This window comes from Dreissena polymorpha, chromosome 7 (genome assembly GCF_020536995.1).
Source record: "Dreissena polymorpha isolate Duluth1 chromosome 7, UMN_Dpol_1.0, whole genome shotgun sequence".
NCBI classification, from domain to species: Eukaryota; Metazoa; Mollusca; class Bivalvia; order Myida; family Dreissenidae; genus Dreissena; species Dreissena polymorpha.
The window spans coordinates 77,057,211-77,083,425 of NC_068361.1; the positions used below are offsets into that span (position 1 = coordinate 77,057,211).

Sequence of the window (26,215 nt, forward strand, 5' to 3'; positions counted from 1 at the left end):
TCTTCGTTTTATCTGATACGTCAGATTGCTTTCTGCCAAAATATTCCATGATTAAGTCGTTTTAATTATCAAAGTACTGATAGTACTTTTGAAGAGGATGGATATAAAAGCATCAATTTAAGTTGATCTACATCAACACAATTGTGTATGTGGGTAAGAAAATTTTGGGTACGAACAAAATTTGGGTACGACAATTGTGGTTACGAAAATGTATGCCCAAACAATGTATTGGGTACGAAAAAAGCTGGGTACGAACAAAATTGGGTACGAAACAAAATGGGTAAGAAAAAAAGTTGGGAACGAACAAATTTTGGGTATAACAAAAAATGTGTTTTCGAAAAAAAAAGTTGGGTACGCAAAATTTTGGGTACGAAAAAAAAGTTGGGGGGAAGGGTAAGTAGTACCCATGGACCTCTCGATAAATTTAAAACAGGACGGTAACCAAGCTGCCTTTACCTTTATCAATGGCCCTGGCGTGGGTAATGTGGACATGGATGGTCGAGATAGACCGTGTTGTCATACGAGATGTTCGGAATTAATTTAAAGTCAATAATAAACATGAATACATAAAGTTATGTTAAAACAAAATTTTAGGCCCCACCCCAACCCACATTCTCCACAATCTCCTCCTAAACTATTAGCACTAGAACCTTGAAGCTTACACACATGCTAGCTATGAGCATATGTGCGACGGTGCACAATTTGGAATTTGATCTGACCCCTGGGTCAAAAGTTATTATCATGTGCGTCGCATGTTGTAAGTAAAATGAGTTTTTTACCCATTTTACCCATTTAGTTACCCATAACTTTTGACCCAGGGGTCAGATCAAAATTCCAAATAGCTCACCGTCGAACATATGCTCATAACTACCATGTGTGTAAGTTTCAAGGTTCTAGTGCTAATAGTGTAGGAAGAGATAGTTGTCAGGACAGAAGGACAGACAGCGGAGATCAATACAATATCCCCACGCTTTTAAAAGCGTGGGGATAATTAGGTTTGAATTCAAGTATATATCACATCCCATACCCTGCTGCCCATGTAATATATCCATTACGAATATTTTTATCTTACACATGTGTAATATACTGTATAAGCGTTTACATTGGCTTAGGTTTCGCTCGATTGACGAATCGCCTTTAGTAATTTTCTGAAATGACGCTGCAACATCAAATGACGTCCCCAAATGTAAACAACATTCGGGATTTATCATTATGTTTGCGTAAATATTTATTTAATTTGCTCATTTAAAAGCATGTGATAAAAAAGATCTGACACTCGTTGTCATATCATACAATATTTTATTAAACTCGTCCAGGAAATTCGTTAGTAAGCTCGTCAAAGGCTCGCTTACTTACAAAATTCCTGAACTTGTTTAATAAAATATGGTATGATATGACAACTCGTGCCAGATCCTATATGTATAACAGCATTTATCAATTGTATTTAGTATATTTCAAAAGTGAGTTACATACTATTCACAAATCCATACGGTGTAGGGCTCCATTTTTTACCTCTGACAAAAAAGATATACCGTTTAATCTCTAGTCATACTATATTTATATCATTCAATTTTGGATTTGTATTATTTTCTGACATTTAGTCTGTATAATTATGCTTTGTCTACTTCTAAAAATAATCTCAACAACAAGTTTAACACTTGTTTGGGTAAATGGGGTTCCAGAACAAGTGCATAGTATGTTCTACTTTTTTATTACAGAATGTTCACAGATAATTGGCAACAATTTTCATGTTGAAAATACAACATTTTGTTCCCGAGATTTTGTAAACTATTCTGCACTTGCGACATCTAATATATATGTCCTTAGTTAGATTGAACAAAAGTGCATGAACATTTTTCCAGTAAATTGTAAAAAATTCTCTGTTCCATTTTGTATGACTAACTGGAATGTCACAGTTTTTGATTAATTAATGTATGTTTCTCTTCTTTATGGCTTGATACTGAGAATTCCATATTGCTCCAGCAGCTGGAGTTTCACTTCTTTATATTGTTAATATTTTCTTAATGTAAGTTGGTACATGAATTATATGTTCAATTTGTTTTCAAAATTAGGCATGTCTTCAAACTGTTCAATACATTTATTAATTTTATTGTTTAGTTCTTGGAACAATTGGAAATTTAATTTATTCCGACATGTATATCCAAACATTCATTCAAATATAACAATTTATTTCTAGAATAATAGATAACCCTTTCATATAGACTTTTAACATAAATATAGCTTTTGTTAGTTTTAAAATTACAATAATAAAATAAAGGCATATCCTGAAAATCATCACAATTTATTATAGGAAGCTTTTTACTGTAGAACTTATAGTTTTTCAAGCTGTTGAGCCAAAATTTATTTTTCAAGTGTAAACCCATATCCTCTGCAAATATTTTACCAGTATTAAATATTTGTTTTAAATCTATTAATGATGTAAGTAGTGAAGAAAAATTTCCTTCGCCTTACACTTATCTCTTAAGCCATGTTATTTCATGTATTTTTCAAAAGAGCATACATGTATATCTATCATTGTTAACCCACCTACCGGGTATGTTACATTCATTACAAAATTTAAGTTGAAATTAACAAATAATTTCCGCTTTAACAACACTGTTTTCAAGTCTTATTATACATTAAGTTACATTATTTAGAGCTTATGACATAGGCAATACATATGTTTCCAATGATGACTCTTTCAATTTTGAACAAAGCTTAATGTTTTGGGTTCTAGTTAGGATGTTGGTTTATTATAAGATTTTAATGAATACAATCAATATAGGATTAATTAAACAACGTACCAGTTGTTTACTTGTAAAGACCCCTTTAATTAATTAGAAATCAATAACAGGATTTTACGAGGTTTTTGCATACAATTCTGAAAATTGTGGGATAAAGAGATAGTGCTCATGAGAATTTCCCCTTTTACAACTAGTCCTAGCATATGAGAGCTATTTATTCTTTGTATTGTTTAGTTAATAGTTTAATAACATTATTTAGACACATGTTACTTTTTGTTGTGCAGACATCATTTTAACCATATTGCTGAATGAAAATCTTTAAATAAAAAGCAATGATTTCTTTAGTTACAATGTTTACAATGCAAACAAAAGCTCAGAAATAATTGAAATAAATGAAATTTCCCCCAGGTTTGCAATATAAATTTAAATGTTAACATAAGATGTGTTTGTCAGAAACACAACGGGTCCTATTACGCCGATTTGAAGCCATATATTTGACCTTTGACTTTGAAGGATGACCTTGACCTTGACTTTTCATCACTCAAAATGTGTAGCTCCATAAGATGCACATGCTTGATAAATATCAAGTTGCTATCTTCAATATTGCAAAAGTTATCGCAAAACTTTAACCAAGGTTAAAGTTTTGGGACAAAATTACAGAGTGAGAGAATGACAGACAGACAGGCCAAAAACAATATACCCCCGATCATTCGATCTGGGGGCATAAAAACTCTTCAATTAAAAATACAATACAATAACAATTCTCTATTTAAAATAACCCAAGTTACACTGTATATATGAACAACAATAATTAAGGAGTCACTAATTATAAAAATTCAAAGAAAAACAAGCAAATTATTTTTACATAATTAAATCATTAACAGACAAATGCCTCAATACTAACCGGCTGGAAATGAAATCAAAAGCAATCAGGTAAATAAGGCACTTGCTCAATAGATCAAGTTTATTTGTTGGAACACACTATCTTTGAACTAGAAGGATTGCCAGGGTGCAGGATCAATTGGGTTCAAGGGGTTTACACAAAGGCGGGGCAGAATGTAAAAGAACTTTATTTTTGCACATATTTCAAGTTATTGAATTACATTTGCAAACAAATTAAGTGCATACAAGACAATTTTTCTTGAATTGTGTGCTGATACCTTCAGAATTTAGAATAAATAATTGCATACTTCTGAAATTGGTGCCAACATTTCACGCTGCGTGTTACATAACCATATACATGAACGTGTTACACATCAATTTTTTGGCCAAGAACACAGGCTTCTTAAAAAAAGTAATTTTTGTGTATTAAAGATTGCCAAAAGCAGCATAAAAACTGTCTTTTATGCACGAGTTTAACTGTTCTTAAGAAAAAATGTTTTAAAAAGTTATTTAAACAAACAAAAACACATACCGATGTGTTTACATGCAATAACATTTAAATGTGAACCCCACAAAGTCACGTGATCCTGCACCCTGGTGCTGTATCCGAAGAAGAACTCGGTCAATTAACTTGGTTAGTGAAAATTTAAAATAAACAACACAACACTTAACTATGACCAATCACAACACTCTCACACAGTATTCTAAAGAAAATATTTAAACCCGCAAACATATCAAAACAGCATAATTAAGTCATCGAAAAATCAAGAAATTTGCACTAAACTTGTATGAAAATAGCAGCTAAAACAAATGTTTCCATAAACTGATAGTTAAGTGCGACATTGACAGAAGGATATCAACCGCTATTTAAACTATATGAATCATTGAAATACCTTACATCTTAGAATAAAAATGTTGGTTATCAATTGAATAATGCAACAGGCACTGTTTTAAAAGCAGACAGCTATTATCATAGTTTCTAAACTTTTGCTGATGAAAAGTTCAGGGTTGCGAGATTTTATTGCAAGGCAGAATTAAAATAAAAATATAAACAAATTAGAACTATGCGTATATCAGTCAATGAAAATATAATTGTGTATGTAAATTTGAATTGAAATTACCAGTAAATATTATGGTTTAGCGATCTGAGGTGCAGACCGTGTTTTCGTTTGTTTTGATTACCTTTTACCCGATACCGTCCCGAGCGAAGAACTCTTGTTCGCCCTTAGTTACGAAAAGACCCAATGATAATCAGCGAGGTATGCCGATTGAGAAAATTTAGCAAACTCAATCGGACTGGCTCGGTCTTTTACATAGGTCGACATTGTGAAGATTATGTTCATGGTATGATAACTTAGACGAGCTGCATTAAATAAAATACAAAACTACGTCTATATTCTTGTTTGTGGCCATGCATAGTTTTTCTAATAACTGTGAAGACGCAAAATACATGTGCTTATATTAAAATGGTAACGGATACGCGAAACATATTTTAACAGAGCAATACGATTGTAAAATTAATAACACATCCTTTCAAATAAATACGCTTACTTGAAATAAATATTTACATTATATAAAATATATTTTATGACTTTACAAAACGCTATTTGAAAATTTCCGTAGATTACAAACTGCGTTATAAATATGTGCAGCTATTTGCACATCTCCGAACATGTCATTGAATCAACATGGCTAATACAATTAGCTATTCGATTCAACGCAAGGATAGAAATCGTCACGGGGGTGGTGTATTGATCTACGTTCGTACCGCCTTGTCGTTCAACAGTCGCAAAATGGCTCGAAATACTCTTGCCGAAGTGTAAACCAATTCTTTGCGGTGCAGTTTACAAACCTCCGAAACAGTATAATTTTTATGATGAATTTGAAAGTGTGTTATCATCTAGTACCCATTTCTCTGAATATGAAACTGTAATTTTGGGTGACTTCAACACAGATGTTTCTAAATCTAGATCCAGTGCTCTTGTGTCAGCTTTTAGAGATTTTATCAATATGTTTAGTTTAACACAATTAATATGTAATAGTACAAGAGTGTGCAACACCACTTCTACCACTATTGATTTGGTTCTAGTTTCGGACCTGGAGAAGATTTCACAGTCTGGTGTTATAGAAACAACTTTCAGTGACCATTGTACCCGGAAAGTAACAAAATCATTCATAGGATCGCATAATAACATTTCAGCACGTTCAATGAAAAATTATAACAGGGAGATTTTTCAAGAGAACCTTTTGGCTACGGATTGGAATCAGGCTTTGTTGTGTGACAATGCTTCTGAAGCTTAGGATCTTTTTAAACATTTTTTATGTCAGTGATAGACAACATTGCTCCTATAAAACAAATGAGAATAAAACAAAGGACTGAACCATGGATAGATTCTGACATTTTGGAGGCCATCAACCAAAGAGACAAGGCTTTTAGTAATTACAAAAATGATAAAAGTGCTGAATATTTTGAATTATTTAAATTATTAAGTAGTAAGTGTAAATGCTTTATTGATACAGCGAAAGAAAGAAAAAAAGCACTATTCGAGTGCTTGACAGTATAACGTAAGCCATCATGAGGAAATTGTTCATATTCAATAATTTATTAGACGATCTTTCAAACGTAAAAAAAAGAAAAAAAATAATTTTTTTTTGGGAGGGGGGAGGTTGAGAGGGGGTTTAATGGGGAGTGTGGTCATTTATAAGACGATCTTTCAAACATAAAAATGGTATGGGGGTAGGGGGGGTGAGAGGAGGGTATAATGTGGGGTGTGGTAATTTATTAGATGATGTTTAAAAAATAATAATTTTTTGGGGGGTAGGGGTTGAGAGGGGGGTGGGGGTGGTGAGAGGGGGGTATAATGTGGTGTGTGGTAATTAATTAGATGTTTAAACAAAAAAAAAATATTTCTTTTTTTTTTGGGGGGGGGAGGTTGGGGATGGGGGGGGGGTCATGTTGGTAAACAGTATGCAACATATAAAATCAATATGTCAAAGGATATAGGAAATATTTGGGGTAGTACGCAAACTTTTACATCATTAGATTTACCAATAATATGCATATTCTAAGTATAAAAGGGGCAATAATTATGACAAAATGCTTAATAGAGTTGTCTTCTCTTGTTTATAGGTTGGGGTGATGTTGGTAAACAAGTATGCAAAATATGAAAGCAGTATGTCAAGGGACAATTAAAATAAATGTGGTAGTACGAAAACTTTAACATTTGCTGAATATTATAAGTGGTAAAGCGGCCATAATTATGACAAAATGCTTGATAGAGTTGTCTGCTCTTGTTTATAGGTTGGGGTCATGTTGGTAAACAAGTATGCAAAATATGAAAGCAATATGTCAAGGGACAAAGAAAATATTTGGGGTAGTACGAAAACTTTAACATTTGCATGCTAACGCTAACGCAGACGCTAACGCCGATGCCGGGGTGAATAGGATAGCTCCACTATATATATTTTATATATAATAGTCGAGCTAAGAATGACTCTAAGTCACTCTGGTCTATCATTAAGAATCTTGGTTTACCATCTAAGAAAGGATTATCTTCCTCTTCTAATATTTGTCTTAACATTGATGGAAATATATATGCTTTGATAAGGAAATTTTTGCAGACTCTTTTAACCATTTTTACACTACAGTTGCCTCAAAGCTTGTTGATAAATTACCAACTAGTGTTCTTAAGTTTGGAAAATCATTTGTCATTAATTTTTATGCTAGCCTTGGTGTAAAAGCTTTTAACAGTTTTTCTTTAGTTTCTTAGAACCAAGTGCTCAAATATTTAAACCAGCTCAGTTCTAATAAAGCAACAGGTTTAGACGGTATGCCCTCACGTTTTGTGAAAGATGGGGCTTCGATTATTTCTCAACCTCTCACTCATGTTATTTATCTATCTCTTATACAGGGTGTTGTTCCAGAGGATCTCAAGTCTGCTAGGGTTGTTCCTATTTTTAAGAAAAGTGATAAAACCTCTGTTGGTAATTACCGTCCAGTCTCTATTTTGAGTATTATATCTAAAATATATGAAAAGGTTGTATATGACCAGGTTGAGTCATACTTCAAGGTTAACACATTGTTGTATAAATTTCAGTCTGGTTTCCGATATGGTTTTTCAACGGACACCTGTCTCATACATCTGACTGATTATATCAGGTTGGAAATGGATAAAGGTAATCTCGTAGGAATGATTCCTCTAGACCTCCAAAAGGCCTTCGACACTGTTAATCACTCTATACTTCTCATGAAATTAAGTGCAGCAGGTCTTGGTGATGATATCTTAAGGTGGTTCAAATCATACCTTTCAGATAGACAGCAACTTGTTGATGTTTCAGGCACTCATTTCGGTACATCCCCAATATCATGTGGAGTTCCAAAAGGGTCAATTCTAGGTCCCCTGCTCTTCCCAATCTATGTTAATGATATGTCTGCTGTGGTTAAAAATAAGCTCCTCTTATATGCAGATGACTCAGGTAATCTCGTGTCTGGTAGGTGTAAAACTGATATTGAAAGGTTAATGAAAGAGGATTTACATCTGGTTAGTCAGTGGTTGGTTGATAATAAGTTGTGTCTGCATTTAGGTAAGACGGAGTATATTTTTGGTTCTAGGCATAGAGTCAGGTCAAACCCTTGTCTCTTGTAATGGTACCATTATTGAATCTACATCTTCAGTCAAATACCTAGGGGCTACATTGGATCAAACTTTGTCCTTTGAAACCATGGCTCGTTCAGTAATTCAGAAGGCCAACTCCAGGTTAAAATATCTATATAGAAAGAAACAAAATCTCACCCAGCAAACCAAGAAACATCTTGTCATGTCTTTGATCCAATGTCATTTTGATTATGCTTGCTCTATTTGGTACCATAGTCTCACCAAAGTGTTACAAAATAAGCTCCAAACTACCCAGAATATGTTATTGCGGTTTGTCATTGGTCTCGATGCAAGGGTTCATATTGGGCCAGAACACTTTCGATCGCTAAACTGGCTACCAGTCAATAAACGTGTAGACCAGATGGTTCTTGACCATGTGTTTAAGATTAAAAATGGTTTGGCCCCTGGCTATATGGGAGAACAATTTATTTCGCAGGCCTCTATTCATTCATACAGGACCAGGTCAACTCAAAAAGGTGCATTTGATGCAAAAAAAAGGTTTCGGGTCAAAGTCCTTTTGTTACACGGGATGCTCATTATTGAACAATTTACCCTCCAGTATAACACAGATTGATAAACTGTTTGTTTAAAGTCGTCTTTAAAAACTCATTGATTAGAAAATCTGTAACTTTTTATGTGTATTGTTTTTTGTTTTTTTTTGGATTAAGGAATCATTTCAAGTCATCAATTTTTATCAACTTTGATCCTATCTTTCATAAATTTTATGCATTCTTCATTTTTATAAGTGACACTCTATGTCCTGCCAGCAGCACAAAGACCACAATGGAAATATGGGTTTACTCATTTTTGTGTTATCCTTGGTGTTGGTGTGTATGTCATGGTATATTTATCTTCATGTATGTGATATTTTTATATTTTGTACATGTTGTTAATGCCCATGTATTCATTCCTTGCCGAAATAAATCTATCTATCTAATCGATTTTGTTGGAAGAAAATTACTTTGATTCATAGTTCTAACTATATTGTCAGTTTAGTAATGCACGTAAATACATAAGGAAAACATAACAATCAAAGTACTTTCAGTACTGGTGTGACGATGCTTTTGAAGAGGATGGATATAAAAGCATCAATTTAAGTTGATCTACATCATCACAAATGTGTATGTGGGGTACGAAAAAAATGGGTACGAACATTTTGGGAACGAAAACATTATGCCAAAAAAAGATTTGGTTACGAAAAAAAATTAGAGTAAAAAAAAATGGGTACGAAAAAACAATTGGGTACGAACACAATTTGGGTACGAACAAAATTTGGGAACGAAAAAAAAATTGGGTACGAAAAAAAATTGAGTACGAACTTTTTTTGGTACAGAACAAAAATTGGGGGTACGGGAACGTAGTACCCCTAGGGAACATGACCCACAATCGCACATTCTTGGCCCTTTCCGTCAAACATCGGATAAGTAACGCGAAGGCAATAATATGAATACACATTTATGGCGTACCATTTGGGTCTAAAGTCAACATGACCTAGTAGGTAAAAAGAGAAATGTAGGAAACATTTTTTGTACTTCGACGTACAAAATTGTAATTCGACGCTCAGTCTTTACTGACCCTTGAGTGTTAGCCAGAAAACGCCTTACATCTGTTGCTTTTAGAGATTTTTGACATTGAACATTATTTTTATTATTATTTATACCAAATTATGCAACTATCGCCCGCTAACTAATAGATATTGAGCGTATTCATTGAACATTATTATTATTATTTATACCAAATTATGCAACTATCGACCGCTAACTCATAGATATTGTGCGTATTTATTGACCTGGCGTGGCGGCATTAACCTCTGACTTATGCAAATAATGGTTAACACAAAATACAACCCAACCAGGGAGGTTATCATACATTTTTAATCCCGTAATCGTTTGGTAACTGTTTGGTTACCGTTAGGAATTTCCTACACAGTAATGCGCTGGACCGTGATATTCCGCCCCGTACGGTCAATAAATACTCACAATATGCTTGATAATTTTATTTTTTAAAAAGGTAACCTTGAATCTTCTTCAAATGGGTATATAATCTGTTTCAATGCATTAAATACTCGAAACTTTTTTGTAAAATGTTTTTTATTTCAATTTTTATTTATTTTGTCCTCAATTAAAATCAAAGACGACACTCTACCACTAGGCTTTTAGCAAGATTCTGAAATTTTTCGATCCCTCGTCAGAGCAACCAAACCAAAAATTAAGTCAAATATTGCCGGCTCGGTATTATTCAGTCAATTCATGAGAGATAATGGTAGATGCAACATCTCTCACGCCCCCTAGCATCGCCTTAAGCAGTATTCAATTCTCAACAAGAAAGTGCTGGAGTCATTAATACCGAAGGACCAGAAAAAAAACTTGATTAATGTTCGAAATAAAATCATTTGATTAATGACAATACTATTATTTGAGCCAGGTCACAGGGAAAGGGCAGTCTAATCAGTATCCAATTGAACTATTTATTATTGTCAGAAAACCGCTTTTAAGCAAACAGCTTTCAAGCGACTGCAGGCTAATCGCACTTTTCAGTCATATCCGCCGATATGAGTCATATACGCATTTTAGTCGTACCCTATGTTGAGGCATGAAAGACAACTCTGCTGGAGAATGTTACCAATGCTAATCAGCGAGATATGCCGATTAGAAAATCGACACTATCTCAATCGGACTGGCTTGGTTTTTTACATAGCTCGCCATTGTGGATAATTTTTCCATGGTATGATAACTTAGAAGATGCTGAAGCAGCATCGTCAAAAACGTGACGATTGCAGAGTTTTAATTAAGAGGACAAAACGAGCATGCCTACCGCCATTTCATTTGCATGAAATTAAACGAGTCAGTGTCGCCTGTAAACGGCATACTTGAATCAGTTCGAGAAAACAGAGGTTCACAAGAATAATTCTCGTCTTCAATCCGCAGCAATTCATGGGCCATCAAACTATCAATAAAGACTCCAGACGTATATCAGGGTAAAACATTTAAAGGATACGTCATCGCGCCAGAATACGGTAAACACACCCAGCGTACTGCCTTAAAGAGAACCATGCACCAATTAAATTATAAAATTAACATTTGAACAGATTGAACGAATGTGCTACACGTTCAAACGTTAAGTTGGCAATAAAATGAAATGACTTGTTATGGTCTTTATATGTGTATAGGTTTTGAATAAATGCGTTTCGAGGATTAGTTTTTTTTCACTGTTTACTGATCATGTATACAAAGTTAAAGGCTACACTTTACAGCTTCAAGCCATGTCTTGAGAACAAGTCAGTCAATTTGCAAAGAAACAGATAATTTAGAATTTACCGTCAAAGTTATATCAAAAAGGTGTATGAATGGACTCGACTGGTGTTTGATTCAAGTTAAGGTTTACTTGACGATCCCAAAATGTACATGTATTATTGATGAACAACGCGATGTGTCTATGCAAAATGTATGCCGGTAATTTAAACTTTAGTTTAATGGAAACGGGGTAAAATATGTAAATAATAAAATGAAAATAAAATAATTTTAAAAAGGTTCACTGTTATATCGCTAGTGGTTAATGTTTACATCTGTCTAAGGTAAACAATAAAATAAATAAAACATATGTTCAACCCTTTTTTAAAAATGTACCTGAATTTCCCATCATAATTTTTTACCTGGATTATACCGTTTAGCTTTCAATATTTAATAATGAAATTGATTTAACTTTTATTACTCATAGCTATGAGTAAATTTATTATTCTCTATTCTCAAAATACTAATAAATTCTCATCATCATTATCATTAATGTCATCATCATCCTGATCATCGAGAAAAACATCATTGTTATCCTCGTTAATCTTAACAAATGTTTTCCATGCAAATAATAATTCCAAGACAAAATAAGAGTGGGTGTTTGTATTTCACAGGGCGTTCGATATATAAATGCAAAAAAAACAATTCTTCTGACGCCCATTTGTCTTTTATGTGCAACGGAGATCGACCTCAATGGCACCGATCAGTTGATGAGTCTCGAGACGCCCGTAAACGGTGCAACATCCTTGTCCAGATGGCTAAAGAACTGAAACGATACTATTTAAATTATGTAGGACATATCGTTATGTATGCTCAAACATGTACATATGTGACATGTGAATAGTGCACATTTATTAATACACCTCAGATGGTAAGTCTTAACCTAAAATCAAAGTTATGGGTTGAATAAACTGATTCCCCACCGATGACCAAAGCGCACACAGGACGCCCCCAACGGCAATCACGTTAAGTTGATTCTAATCGTATACATTTACATATGTGAAAGATTATGTTTGTTTAAACAAACTGCCATTATTTGCAAGATTTATCCATCACCAACAATCAATAGAAGTTTGCATGGCTTCACGTACACCGCATACAATAATCGGTAGTAATGAACGATTCAGGTAAAACGGCGAGCGAAATACGCAACGCTACTGCTCATTTTTCTTTTTTTTTCTTTTATTCGCATGCGGACGTATGGGGACCCATGGCTAAATATTGTAAATATTAAGTATTCTTTAGCAAAACATCTAAATAACACATGATCAATATCATTGAGCAAATCAACATAACAAACATCATAAGCATCCCGTACGCATCCCGGAAATCACCAAGAAAAAAACTAATCACTCAAACAATAACGTCCATAAACTTATACTTAAAAAGAGTTTAGATAACTCATAAGTATTCATGTATTATATGTATGCATATGACGAAATTGTGCAACAGCTGTTTTAAACCGACATCCACATCAAAAAAGTTACACAAATAAAACGAAAAGATAAAGAAATCGTATTTAAATATTGACAATTAGAATAACTTCTTAAATTAAACGTTAATTACATAACAAAACAAACAAGAGATGTGTTCGCCAGAAACACAATGCCCCCTATTGCGCCGCTTTGAAATAAAAATTTGTTTTGTTTTGTTTTTTTACCTTTGACCTTGAAGGATGACCTTGACCTTAAACTACCACCACTCAAAATGTGCAGCTTCATGAGAACGCCGCTTTGAATTTCTTTTTGACCTTTGACCTCGAAGGATGACCTTGACCTTGAACTTCCACCACTCAAATTGTGCAGCTTCATGAGAACGCCGCTTTGAATTATTTTTTTGACCTTTGACCTTGAATGATGACCTTGACCTTGAACTTCCACCATTTAAAATGTGCAGCTTCATGAGATACACATGCATATCAAATATCAAGTTTCTATCTTTAATAATGCAAAAGTTATAGCCAACGCTTTGATAGAAGTTAATTGCATTTTACCATGCTAAATCCTTGAAATTCACTAAGCGACCCGTTACCTAGATTTTGAAACGGCAGGACCCATACTCGAACTCGACCTAGATATTGTGTAGATACAACTTCTGACCAGGTTTGGTAAAGATCGGATGAAAAGTATTTGAAATAGAGAGCGGACACGAAAGTGTGACAGAAAGACAGACAGACAGACATACTGGTAGACTGACAGACGGACAGTGCGAAAACTATATACCCCCTTTTCTTCGAAAGGGGGCATAAAAATGATAACACAATGACATGTAATCATACTAAAATTTCAATAAATTTGTACGAAAAAATATCTGCAGGAAGGGAGAGTCTAAAATATGATTTACATAACTTGAAAACATAACCAAAATAATCAAGAAAACTAAGCTGATTGAGACTCAACTGAAAATACACCCATTTTCTATCACGGTAAAGGAATCGGTTCATGTTAAGACCCCATCTCACTTGGACTAAAATCCGAACTGAAAATAATCTTAATATCGACTTTATCATATCAACATTACAAAGGTAAAAGTAAAGTAAGCGATTATTTAAACATACACAGATTCATTAAGGGCGGGCGAACGGGCGGGTGTATCACTCTTTCGTTCTCCTTGTTCACACCTTGTGCATGTAAAATACACACCTCGAATGGCGACTCAATTGATTTGCAAATTATATAAACCCCAACACGAGAAACCCGTCCTACACATAACCATATCATCATCATCATCATATCAACATCATTATCATCCCATCAACATCATTATCATTAACGTCATCATCATCATAATCATCGATAAATACATCATTATTATCTTCGTTAATGTTAAAAAATGTTTTCCATACAAATAATAACCCACAGGCAACATAGGAGTGGATGTTTGTATTTGACAAGACTTTCGAATAAAACAGAGAATACAAATTATAAATATCAATACAAAACATATAATAAATACCTACATATTCTCCACCATGTAATACATCTCTCGAACTGTCATTTTTAAATTACTGTAAAGATAAATTTGCAAACATTTGTGAAAGCAATAAAAATATGTTTTCCAACCAAAATCAGCAAACTATTGCCTTCAACAACGGTCAACTGACCACACAAGCCATCTGGCTTATCAACAACAGGCACACAATGGCAGGCACACTATAGCTTCAACAAACGGTCAACTGACACCACAAGCCAACTTGCTTATCCACATCAGGCACACTATGGCCATGCACACTATGGCCTTCAACAACGGTCAACTGACCACACAAGCAAACTGGCTTATCCACATCAGGCACACTATAGCCAGGCACACTATGGCTTCAACAAACGGTCAACTGACCACACAAGCCAACTACCTTTTCTCATCAGGAATACTATGGCCTTCAACAAACGATCAACTGACCACACAAACCAACTGGCTTTTCTCATCAGACACACTATTACCTTCAACAAACGGTCAACTGACCACTCAAATAATACAAAATAGAATACAACAGATATAATTAAAACAATATTTATACAATTAATTAGAATAAAAAAAAGCATAATCATAGTTTATAATAACCTACTCCATAAAACATACCTTCATGTTCTTCAATACTTAATATACCATTCGAACAGTCCAGTTACTGCAAATAATAAACTTGCAAATAATGTTAATTTCATGTGTACATGCGTTCTACGAAATTTCGGTCAACTGACAACACACTCCAACTGGCTTTAACACATCTGGAGACCGTTTCAATAAGCTCTCGTAAGTATGTTACGACTCGTAAACCAGTTGCGATTATCGCATCTTGCCATTTTGCGTTTCAATAAATTTTCGCAACTTACGATATCGTAGAATTCTCTCGTAAGTCTACGAGACGTAAGTAGCAGTCGTAGTTACGTCGAAACCAAAATGGACGCCGCGTATGTTGTGCATATAGACGCCGAATAAGTAGCTTTTGGCTCCGTCTTTTTTATCGACGACATAACAGAGGAAGTAAACATGTTGTTTTTTATCCCTTGATTACTTTCTGCAAAATATTTAACGTTGGAATCAATAGGTCAGTTACTACCCTTTGTTTATATTCGATAAGGATAAATAAATCAAAACAAATTGCAATTTACGTGAAAACCCTATGTGTTTATTATGTGTGTGATTCAATTATATTGTTCAACAGCAGTTGAAGTATATGCGCTTTCCGCCGCTCGAATTATTGTGCAATGATTAATTTTGCTGTCAGCTTTTATCTCCATTGCAATTTGGATGTGATTTCGGAAGTTTTTTTGTTCGGATAAGTACTCAATGGAGCCTTGTTATTTATTGGTTAATGTTTGTTATCAAAGCTACAATCGTTACAATCTATTCCTTTTCTTTGTATTATGTTTATTTAATATTCTGTCAGAACGATACATGTATTGCTAAATTATGTTGGATTGTAAAATGTGCCCAGTTAGGCAACTGTTAGCCTACATGTTTCAAACCTACAACCACAAAACACCAAAGTGATGATCATCATGAAAAAACAATTCAGTTACTGAGTTATCAGAATATCTTGTTCTTGAACACACATACACAACAGTAACATATTATAGTATTTTCATTACATTAGAAGTATATTTAATACCGGTATTATTCACTGCAAAAAAATCACTGATATGTGAATACAAATCAATAGATGATGAAAACTTGAGCACAGTAAATAAATGAAAATTTAAACACAGTTAATCAAATCATGTATATAAATGCTTTATCATGTACTGGTAATTTTAAACACATGATACATTCCATAGGTTTCCAGTCCGTGTACAACAACAAACTTGCATGAAGGTTGGATTCTGCCACAAGGCCTGGGACTAGTGGACGGGACTCTCATACCCATAATACTGAAAACGTTATATTACACACATGCAGTTGAACACAGCAAGAACTCTTGTATTTTTTTTTATTTGAACTTAAATGTAATAAATATATTTAATTTTAGCTCGACTATACCTTGAATGATAAGCTGTTTATAAAATTATGGTAAACATGCAACATCCTTATATATCTGTATCTACTACATATTTTCATTAAAAGCACATATGTATTCAGGGTCATTATGTCATTGTGAGGTCACTGACCAAGTTGCGTATCTGTGACCTGCAATAAGCTTAATAATGACCCTTTTGTACTTAAAATGTTCCACTCAAATTGTGTGTACAGCTACTCCATATCCCTATATTTTCCACAGATATTGAAATTCACATATGTAGTCAGATTTTTTAAAATCATATAAATAATATTTCTTTGGGTTATTGTTATAACCACTACAAATATTTACTGTTGTTGCGAATAAAGTTGTTAAAAAATTTTAAACTGGATGTTGCGTTAGTGAATCTTTAAGAGAAGAAGCTTCTTGAATAATGTCACTTTAGCTTCTTACTTCACAATCTTTTTGTTCAACATGTATTTATATACACTTTAAATTATTAAAGTGGATTGCAATACAGAGGACACAGAAGAAGCACTTACTTAAAAAGAATGATGTTTAAAGTTGTCAGCATTTTTATTGTGAACATTTTATTGTATGGCCCCAATGGAAAAAAGTACTTTGTTACTCATTTAAATTTTAGAAAACACCTAATAATGCTTGTAAGAATGAGTTATTTTGTTTCTAAAGTAAAAATATGTCCTAACCTAGAAAAGATATACTTTATACATTTGATAAATTAAAAAGATGTACTTAAAACTCCACTGTCTAAGAAGAAGTGGTTATTTATAAAAAAAAGAAAATACACTCCCGAATTTAAAGGAACATGAAAAAAAGCTTCATCTGATTCTAATTAATTAATGCAATGAAGTGTACTCTTTAAAAAATGCACACGATTCGCTTAAACAAGTGCAGATAAAATGCAATTTTTTAATTGCATTTTGGAAAAAAGCACATATTATTTTCAGAAGGGTTACTACTGTTGCAGATATTAGAAACAATGATATGACACAATTTGAGATTCCAGTATTTCTTCATTATTCTAGGAACACATTGTTATCTGAAGTTGGAATTAAGACATCAATTTGGGACTCAACAGTGTTTCTTCAACACTGCAGTACATGCAGTTTAACATGTTATTAATTTGTACAAAATATATGTAAAATAGGCAATATTGCATATATAATTGTATCATTTTAATTGATTTCACTGCGTGTTTAATTTGATTTTTTCTTAAATCCTAAAAAAATGAAACCCTGTGGATGTGTGCCTGCACACAGTTTAAAAATACAATAAAAATAATAAAAATAACATCACTGTTAAACATTAGAAAAGTACTAATAATACAAAAAGTATACACATAATTTAACAAAAATACATTCAGAGCATGAAATGAATTTGTATATGCAAGTATCTATTTTACTTATAATTTTGTCAAATAAATAAACACAACAGGAAAAACAGCACATTATAATTGTTGAAAATATGTTATATTCCAACTTCATATAGCGTTTATAATTTAACATTACAGTTGTATATTGAACTGGATCGGTAGCTATATTTTGAAATAATAGCAATACAAAATGCATTTTTTCAACCATAAGTAAACCATTTTAGGACTACTGCTCATAAATAGGCGTTGGTAAATGTATGTATATGAAAATGTATTTAATGCAAATTTAATACACTTGTGTGTACTTTTTCAGTTTTTTTTCAACAAAAGTTCATTAAATTATGTGAAAATATACTTAAAACACAATTAAAACGCACTTATGGTTACATACTTATTTTCTGATGAAGTGCTTTTTTCACAAGGAGAAATAATTTTTAATACACAAACATAAATGTATGCAGGAAAAATGCAGGATTTTTTTTTATTTTAAAAGTATATTATTTTTCTGCATGTCAAGTTAATTTACATGATCATTAAACACGGACAAATATGGTGCAAATACGGCTTCATTTAATTGTCAAGACCCTTTTGTGTTGTAGTTTAAACGGCAACACAGTGACTGTAATTTAGGAACAGTTACTGAGGCTCGATTGGTCATTAACGGCTTGGGTACTACTTACATGTAACACGGGTATTCTTAAGTATACTTACATGTACCCCTGGTACGGTAAATATACTAAAACATACCCGAGAATTTTAACGCTAAATCGGTTGTCTGCTATTTTTATTTGTTTATTAATTATGTTTACATTCATGTCAAATTTTCTGTACAATGGCCTCTATATTATCAAAACTCTTACTCAAAAAGCAATGTTGATACAGTTTGTTTTTAAAGAGAAGTTTGTTGAAGATAAGCAATCGTTTTAGGGTAATCAGTGACCCGGGGTACATTTAAGTACATGTATACTTAAGAGTACCGAAGGTACTTGTAAGAAGTACCCGAGCCGACAATGACCAATCGAGCGTTACAGAGAGAGTTAAATGTGCATGGAGATAAACAATGTTTTTTAAAGCAAAAAAATGAGTAACACATATTGTAACTGTATGTAACTACATGTATTACAGAATCATCAATGATTATATGCACTTTTGAATAAATTAAAGCTTGTCAGAATTTTTTTTTAGGCCACAGTGAACTTGCCCTTAGACCTTGTTACCCAAAAATGGGTGTGGCATGTAGAACTCATCAAGGTGCATCTACATATGAAGTTAAAAAGTTGCAGGTGGAAGCACTTTGATTCTAGGGAAAATTGTCAAAGTTTTAGCACGACGCGGAAGGCAGACGGCGGATGACGAGCTGGCTATGACAATACCTCGGGTTTTCTTCAGCCGAGCTAAAAAGGTTGCCCTGGAATATTACATATAGTGTCTGTCTAGCTACTTTTATCAGAAGGTCCAACTTTTATCCCCACTGGCAATGGGTGGCAGACGTCCCCCCCCCCCCCCAAGACGTTTCCTCCCCAGACGTTTCCTCCCTAGACGCTTCACCCCCATTTTGGTGGTGAAACGTCCACATAATATGAAAATGTATATTACAAGTAGTTATTTGTAATAATGCCGGGATATGCGAAAAAATAACTTTATCGATTAGTATTAAAATTCAGTGCATTTTATGTGTCTTAATAATTAATTTAAAAAAACAATATATGTAATTTGAGTCCTGAGTGAGTAAAAGCAAATACCTATAGAATACATTTTATAGGTCTTTGGTAAAAGTGACTGTGTGATTTTTTATGGTTGTTTTTAGGGAAGCCTCAAACAAATTTTACCAATTAAATAGATCTAATTATAATTGTTTTTATAAGTGCGTGAAATTTTTCTTTCATTAATTGAGATCCTTGAAAAATTGGGTAAAAGCACAGCTTTGATGTTCTTTGATGGTCATTTTATTTAAGTGGAATAGAAGGTTACTTAAACAATTATAACTATTGTATTAATTAATTGAGTAAAAGCACACCTTTGATGTTCTTTGATGATCATTTAAAGTGGAATAGTATGTTACAAATAATAGTTACGTAATGAAGATAAGCCATAAGTTGTGATTTTTAATGAAGAATAATAACTATATTCAAATTGTTACTGAAACACAAACGAGTAAATAAAATTGTTAAGTAACATTTAAATTATAATTGCCCAATACATCTTGTATGAACATTTTACATTGATTTTTAGTACTGAGGTGTTACCTCTCAAAAATATTCTTTAAAAATTAAATGAAACTCAAGGATGAAAATATTTTCAAAACCAGGCAAATAATAGGAAAGTTACGTTTTGCTTATATTAAGTAACAACACACACCTGCCATTAAACAATATATCAGGCACTTATGGTGCAATATACAAGCGCTAATTGGATTAGCAAGTGTATATTACAAGATAACAGCTACTGTATAAAGGGGTATTTATGGTGCAATATACAGGCCCATTAATAAGCATTGATGAGATTAGGTGACATCTTTGAAGGGGGGATAGTCATAAGATGAGATTAGCACATTATCATACAAAAACATTTTTAAATAGTTTATCACTGTTTTAATTATAATCAATGAGTTGCTATGAATTGACTTTTTTAAATTCATAAAGTTATTAATTTTTCCTTAAATTCCACAAATTCATTCAATAAAAAAGTTCACTTGTTGTTTTTTTGCTTTTAAATATAATTAATGTCATTGAGTTAAATTATTTAAATATCAATAAGTTTTTATTACATTTACTTATTTTATTATTTATAATGAAAATAATGTGCAAGAAAGTTCAATTCTGTTTTAATTAGTCTAAATTAGTTATTAGTAAAAAATAAAATATCAGTGACATCCAATAATTTGATAATAAACATATGAATGCATGAAGAAAAATTGTTGACAGTTACAAAGTTTATTTATTTATCATATTAAACTGTTACAAGGAAAACAGTTTTGAAATTAATTTAAATTTGATTTTAACATTTTTCAATTCACCAATTGACCATATTTAATTGGATTAAAAACAACAAACAACTATAATTGCACAACCCTGCTCAGGTTTACTCAAACTGAAATAAGGTGTTAATTGTGTATTCAAAACGGGTCTTGATTACACATTATTCTTGGTTGCATTTGTGCTCCCAAATGAGCAACATGTATAAGATACTCAGTAAGATTTTGAGAATATTCCATTTATTCCGCTTGTACACCAACATGCACTTACTAATGATTTACATGCAATTCTTACACAGTTTAACCCTCCAAAAACAATTCTAAAACCAAAAAAAACAACATACAAGCTGCTTCATAGATATAAAAAGTTAATTAAAGACTTCATAAACAAAACAATAATTTTGATAATAAACAAACATTATACTTCAACCAAACAATTATAAATTTATTGCGGGGTGGAAACGTCTGCACTAAAACTAAAATGGGGGGGGAACGTCTAGGGAGGAAACGTCTTGGGGAAAACGTCTTGGGGAGGAAACGTCTTGGGGAGGAAACGTCCGGAAACCCTGGCAATGAGGGAATGAGGGAGGGTCCTCAAGATCATCTCTGATGACACAAAGTATTGGTTATACTTGGGATATAGACTCCTGTGCCTTGATAAGCATCAGACTTTTTCAGGAATCAATTTTTAATACAAAGAGTTAAATAAATGTTTGTATGTGATACTATATGATATTAGTAAAATAAACACTGTACAATTATTTATTTTACCTGTATACAAGTACCATTCCAATTTTGGCAGATAGTGAACTATTTTAAAAGCACCATAACTATGAAACACTTATATAAGGCATATCGCAGTGTTCCACAGAAATTATGCTGTTGATTATTTAGCATGATGATTAGACATTTCAAAATTCCATTATCACTAACGACGTTAGTAACAATTCCAGTGAGTTCATGGACTTTGCACACAGTGAAAAATAACACTTTTCCGCTGTAACACGGTACGAAAGATTGATTTATGCAATTAATCGTCTATTGATCCCGTGTGAGCCACCTCGCTCTCTGTAGTATCAATAGTAGAAATGAATCAGGCATTAGACTATCGCATTGAGTTTTAATTTTTCGAAAAACAACAACAACAAAACGCCAATGCCTCCGAACTCACTTACTTTAATTATTCACAATGCAAGTTTATAGAACGCCTATAACTTTAAAGCATGCTATATTACTTACTCTCCAACTGTTAAATTGCTTACCTCAATTCGCGGGTGATATCCAATTAATTTTGTACCGACATCTGTTAAAACACGCGTCTGTCTAAACCGATAATATTCACACGAGGTGATCCATAACTTTTAACTGTACACGGGCTCAAACTAGGTCGCAAAGACCCGTATGCTAAATACTGCAGTAGTGCAGTGACGTCACCTGTGTTTTACTCTAGTCCGCTAATGAGGCTATTATACGGAATGATCCGCATCGGCTCTATAAACACTTACAATTATAATCTATGTAGACGTACCATACACCAGTAAATAAAACACTGTTATTTATCACGTTAATAATTGTGTGATGTATCTTCTCTGATGTACAATGAATAGCATTTATGTATGTATACTTACATTATATATTGTTAAATTATTTCTAACATTATGTTGATGTATATTATCAATGACTATGACACTGCTTAAAATGCATGAGGTTGTGAATATGAATATTTTGATTATGATATCGTTTCATGTTGATGATGATGATGTATATGATTATTCTGTGCATTATTATGCGTATTATTATCAATATCATTATTATTATGATTATTATTATTATTATTATTATTATTATTATTATTATTATTATTATTATTATTTAATTACTATTAATATTACTAAATTATTGTTTAAGCACAAATGCTTTTCTTGAAAACCAATGTTAATTTTGATCTCTCCCATTTTGTGAACTTAATTTAAAACTTTAATTGAAAACTTACAAACAATCAATGTAACTGTTAAAATTGTTAAGTGATTCAAACTGCTTATATTAATATGACTTCACCCTATACCAAAATGTCCCACACTTGAACCGGAAACAAAATATGTATTTTGTACTGTGTATATTATATGTTCCCCATGTTGTATCTATGTATACCTAGGAGTAATAAAGTATTGTTCTGTTCTGTTCTGTTCAATGTTTATTATATGTGCTTTTTCTCAAATTTCCGCAACACATTACGGAAAACAACACGGTGTAAACACCCTACCGGATGTTGACAGTTTGAATATAACCCCAAAGAAAACGGAATGTACAATAAAGAAATCGTAAATTGCGAGAGCGATTTACGAGGACATTAACGAGGGGGTTATTGAAACGGTTTACGATAATCGTAAATTCAATCGCAACTACTCGAGTTACGATAACGTAATATTTACGATACGATATCTTATTGAAACGATCCCCGGATCGACTGGCTTTTAAAAACGACCAACTGACCATACAAGCCAATTGGCTTTCCAAATCGGGCCAACTGGCCTTACACAAATTCGTCCAATGACCACAAGAGACACGCACAAATAACAAACACATAACTTACTAAAAATAAAAAGCATGTTCGAATCAATTTTGTCATAATAACGTATAGCGTGATAATGTGCTACCAACAACACATCATACAATACAATTCAAAGTACACATACTTTAATAATGGCTCTTGTCTAACTTTTTTTATTGCATTTTTCGCATCCCATTCTGCTTCCAGTTGAAAGTATTTTAGGTCCGAACATTTCCTGTCCAAAATGCTCTGAATTTCTGTCATGATTGACAAACTACCCTCCATGTTTTCGTTGTCCTTGTAAATACATTTGTCTGTCAATACACACTTCGAATGGTGACTCAATAGATTTGAAAATCATATAAACCCCAAAACGAGAAACCCGTGCGTTTTGGCCCTACATCCCACACACAAATCGTGCATTCTTCGCGCTATACCATTACCATAATATCATCTCTCTTCTAAATAACCTATATAAAACCTATACAATACCGTATTTATCAAACCGAGAATAATTTTATTTATTTGCTATTGTGATTCCCATCGCTTGAAGACAGAAGTTTAGAAACTGCGATTGTTGCATGAAAAATAACGCATTTTCGTGGATTCTACCGTTACATAAAAATACGCATCAGTAAATGTTGTCCAGGTGTTATCTGAAATCCCGAAGAACAGGTAAACGCCGAATACGCCGTTTGAAAATCTACTCTTTCGTTCGTTAAATTTGACAATTTCGGAAGCAATGAATGTTAATACCTGTTTGAATGTCATTTGCATCATAAAATCGTTGACCCTGGTAGCCGTTTTCCGTGCAATTTGTCATATTGTAATTTCTTGATTCCCCTCCTCCCCCCCCACACACCACATTCCCTTTTAAAACATCAAATATAGGAACTCATCGATATGTAAGTCGGATTGGTGATATACCTAGGTGTTGATACAGTAGCGACTTATCAAAGAAGCTTACAAGTTCATTTAAATGTTATTAATAGATATCTATATGAGATATGATCTATAACATTACGTAGCGAAACACTAACAGTTATCATTGCCTTCATTTAAACTACATGTTCATTCAAATAACTGATCTAAGCGTTTACAATGACTGCACGTGATTCGGAATTTGCTGCAGTGGTAGTTCTTCTTTTCGCTAGTGCACAAGGATTCGTGGTTTCTGAGCCCGGCTTCGGTGGTTGGGATGTAGAACCGATACCCGCCCCTCCAGGACTGCCATTTCCGGTTGAGAAGTTTTACGAATTTCAGTCGCTGGACCATTTTCATGGAAGCAACTTTCAATATTGGAACAGGTAATATAAAAAGATTGACATACAATGTAAAAATACAATGGTATAAGTAGGGGGAGAAGAGAAGGAGAAGGAAGAATATAGAAGAATGGAAGAAGAGAAAAAGAAGAAGATAGAAGAAGAATAAGAAGAAGGAATAATAATTAATAATGAAGAAGTTTAAGAATAAGGAGAAGAATGAAGAAGAAGAAGAAGAAGAAGAAGAAGAAGAAGAAGAATGAAAAAGGAAATAATAATAATAAGTAATAAGAATAAGAATCAAGGTAAGAAAATAATTACATACGAATACTACTAATACGAATACTACTAATACGGAATAATATAATACTAATACTACTACTACTCACTAATACGACTACTAACTACTACAATACTAATATAAATTAACTACTACTACTACTTCTACTACCACTACTAATACTACTAATAACAACAATAAAAATCATAATAATAATAATAATAACAACAATAATAATAATAATAATAATAATTATAATAATTATCATACTACTACTACTACTACTACTACTGCTACTACTACTACTACTGCTCCTACTACTATTACTACTACTACTATTACTACTACTACTACTACTACTACTACTACTACTACTACTACTACTACTACTACGTGGTAAAGCTTTCAAATGGTCTAAACTTTTCTTCAGTTGTTGTTAACCGATTCCTTCCCCCGTTTTCGAACATAACGAACAACCCTTCTTTTCCACGCGGTTTAATGTGCATACGGTTTATATCAAAGGCACTTACAAATCTGTAATGATTCGAACAGTGATAACTAATTATAAATGCACGAATAGACAGTTGCTTCAAAATGTGTTGTTTTACCCGAGCATCGAATCTGCGACTTCAGGAAGCAGTTGCCCTTCGCCTCGCAGTCTTTTCTGCTTTCAAGCGAACATAAGCTGTTTCTTGGTTCTCAACACATTTTCCAAATTATTCAGTAAGACATTACAAACGCTTACTCATTTTCCCGATTCCTTATGATGATATTCCATTAATGAACCAAACTTTTAAAAATATTTCTCGTCATGAGTTTTATTTGCCTTTTTAAAACATATTATGACAGGTTTTCTCAGAAGGACTTTCATATGTTGTCGTTGTTAAGCAATATCACGTCCAGTAGTCTGCGGTTCCTGAGTTCCCGCCAGGCGCTACTGTCCAGTTCATAGCGTACCTAAAGCTGTGGTACCAGCATCCCATCCAGGACAGCAAAGTCATCGTGTTTGGTGGGGGATACTCTGGTAAAATTATACTCACTCAACGTTGTTTTCATATTACATATTACCCCAAAAGGGAGCGATGCAAAAATGCGGCGTCCTACCTGGTTGTTTCTAGTAACCCGAGAAAAATCGGCGTTTGAAGTACCTCTATTTACAAACATTCTTAATGCCAGTACGCTTTATATGCCTTCATTAAAAGATACAATTTTATTTTCACCCAGTGTTAA

At 33.2% G+C, this 26,215-nt stretch overlaps 1 protein-coding gene across 1 annotated transcript in view; it reads right to left on the reverse strand.

Annotated features, from left to right (window-relative positions):
• The window catches only part of LOC127837362 (putative serine protease F56F10.1), a 197,735-nt gene that overhangs the window by 131,350 nt on the left and 40,170 nt on the right, over positions 1 to 26,215 (reverse strand). The window lies entirely within an intron of this gene.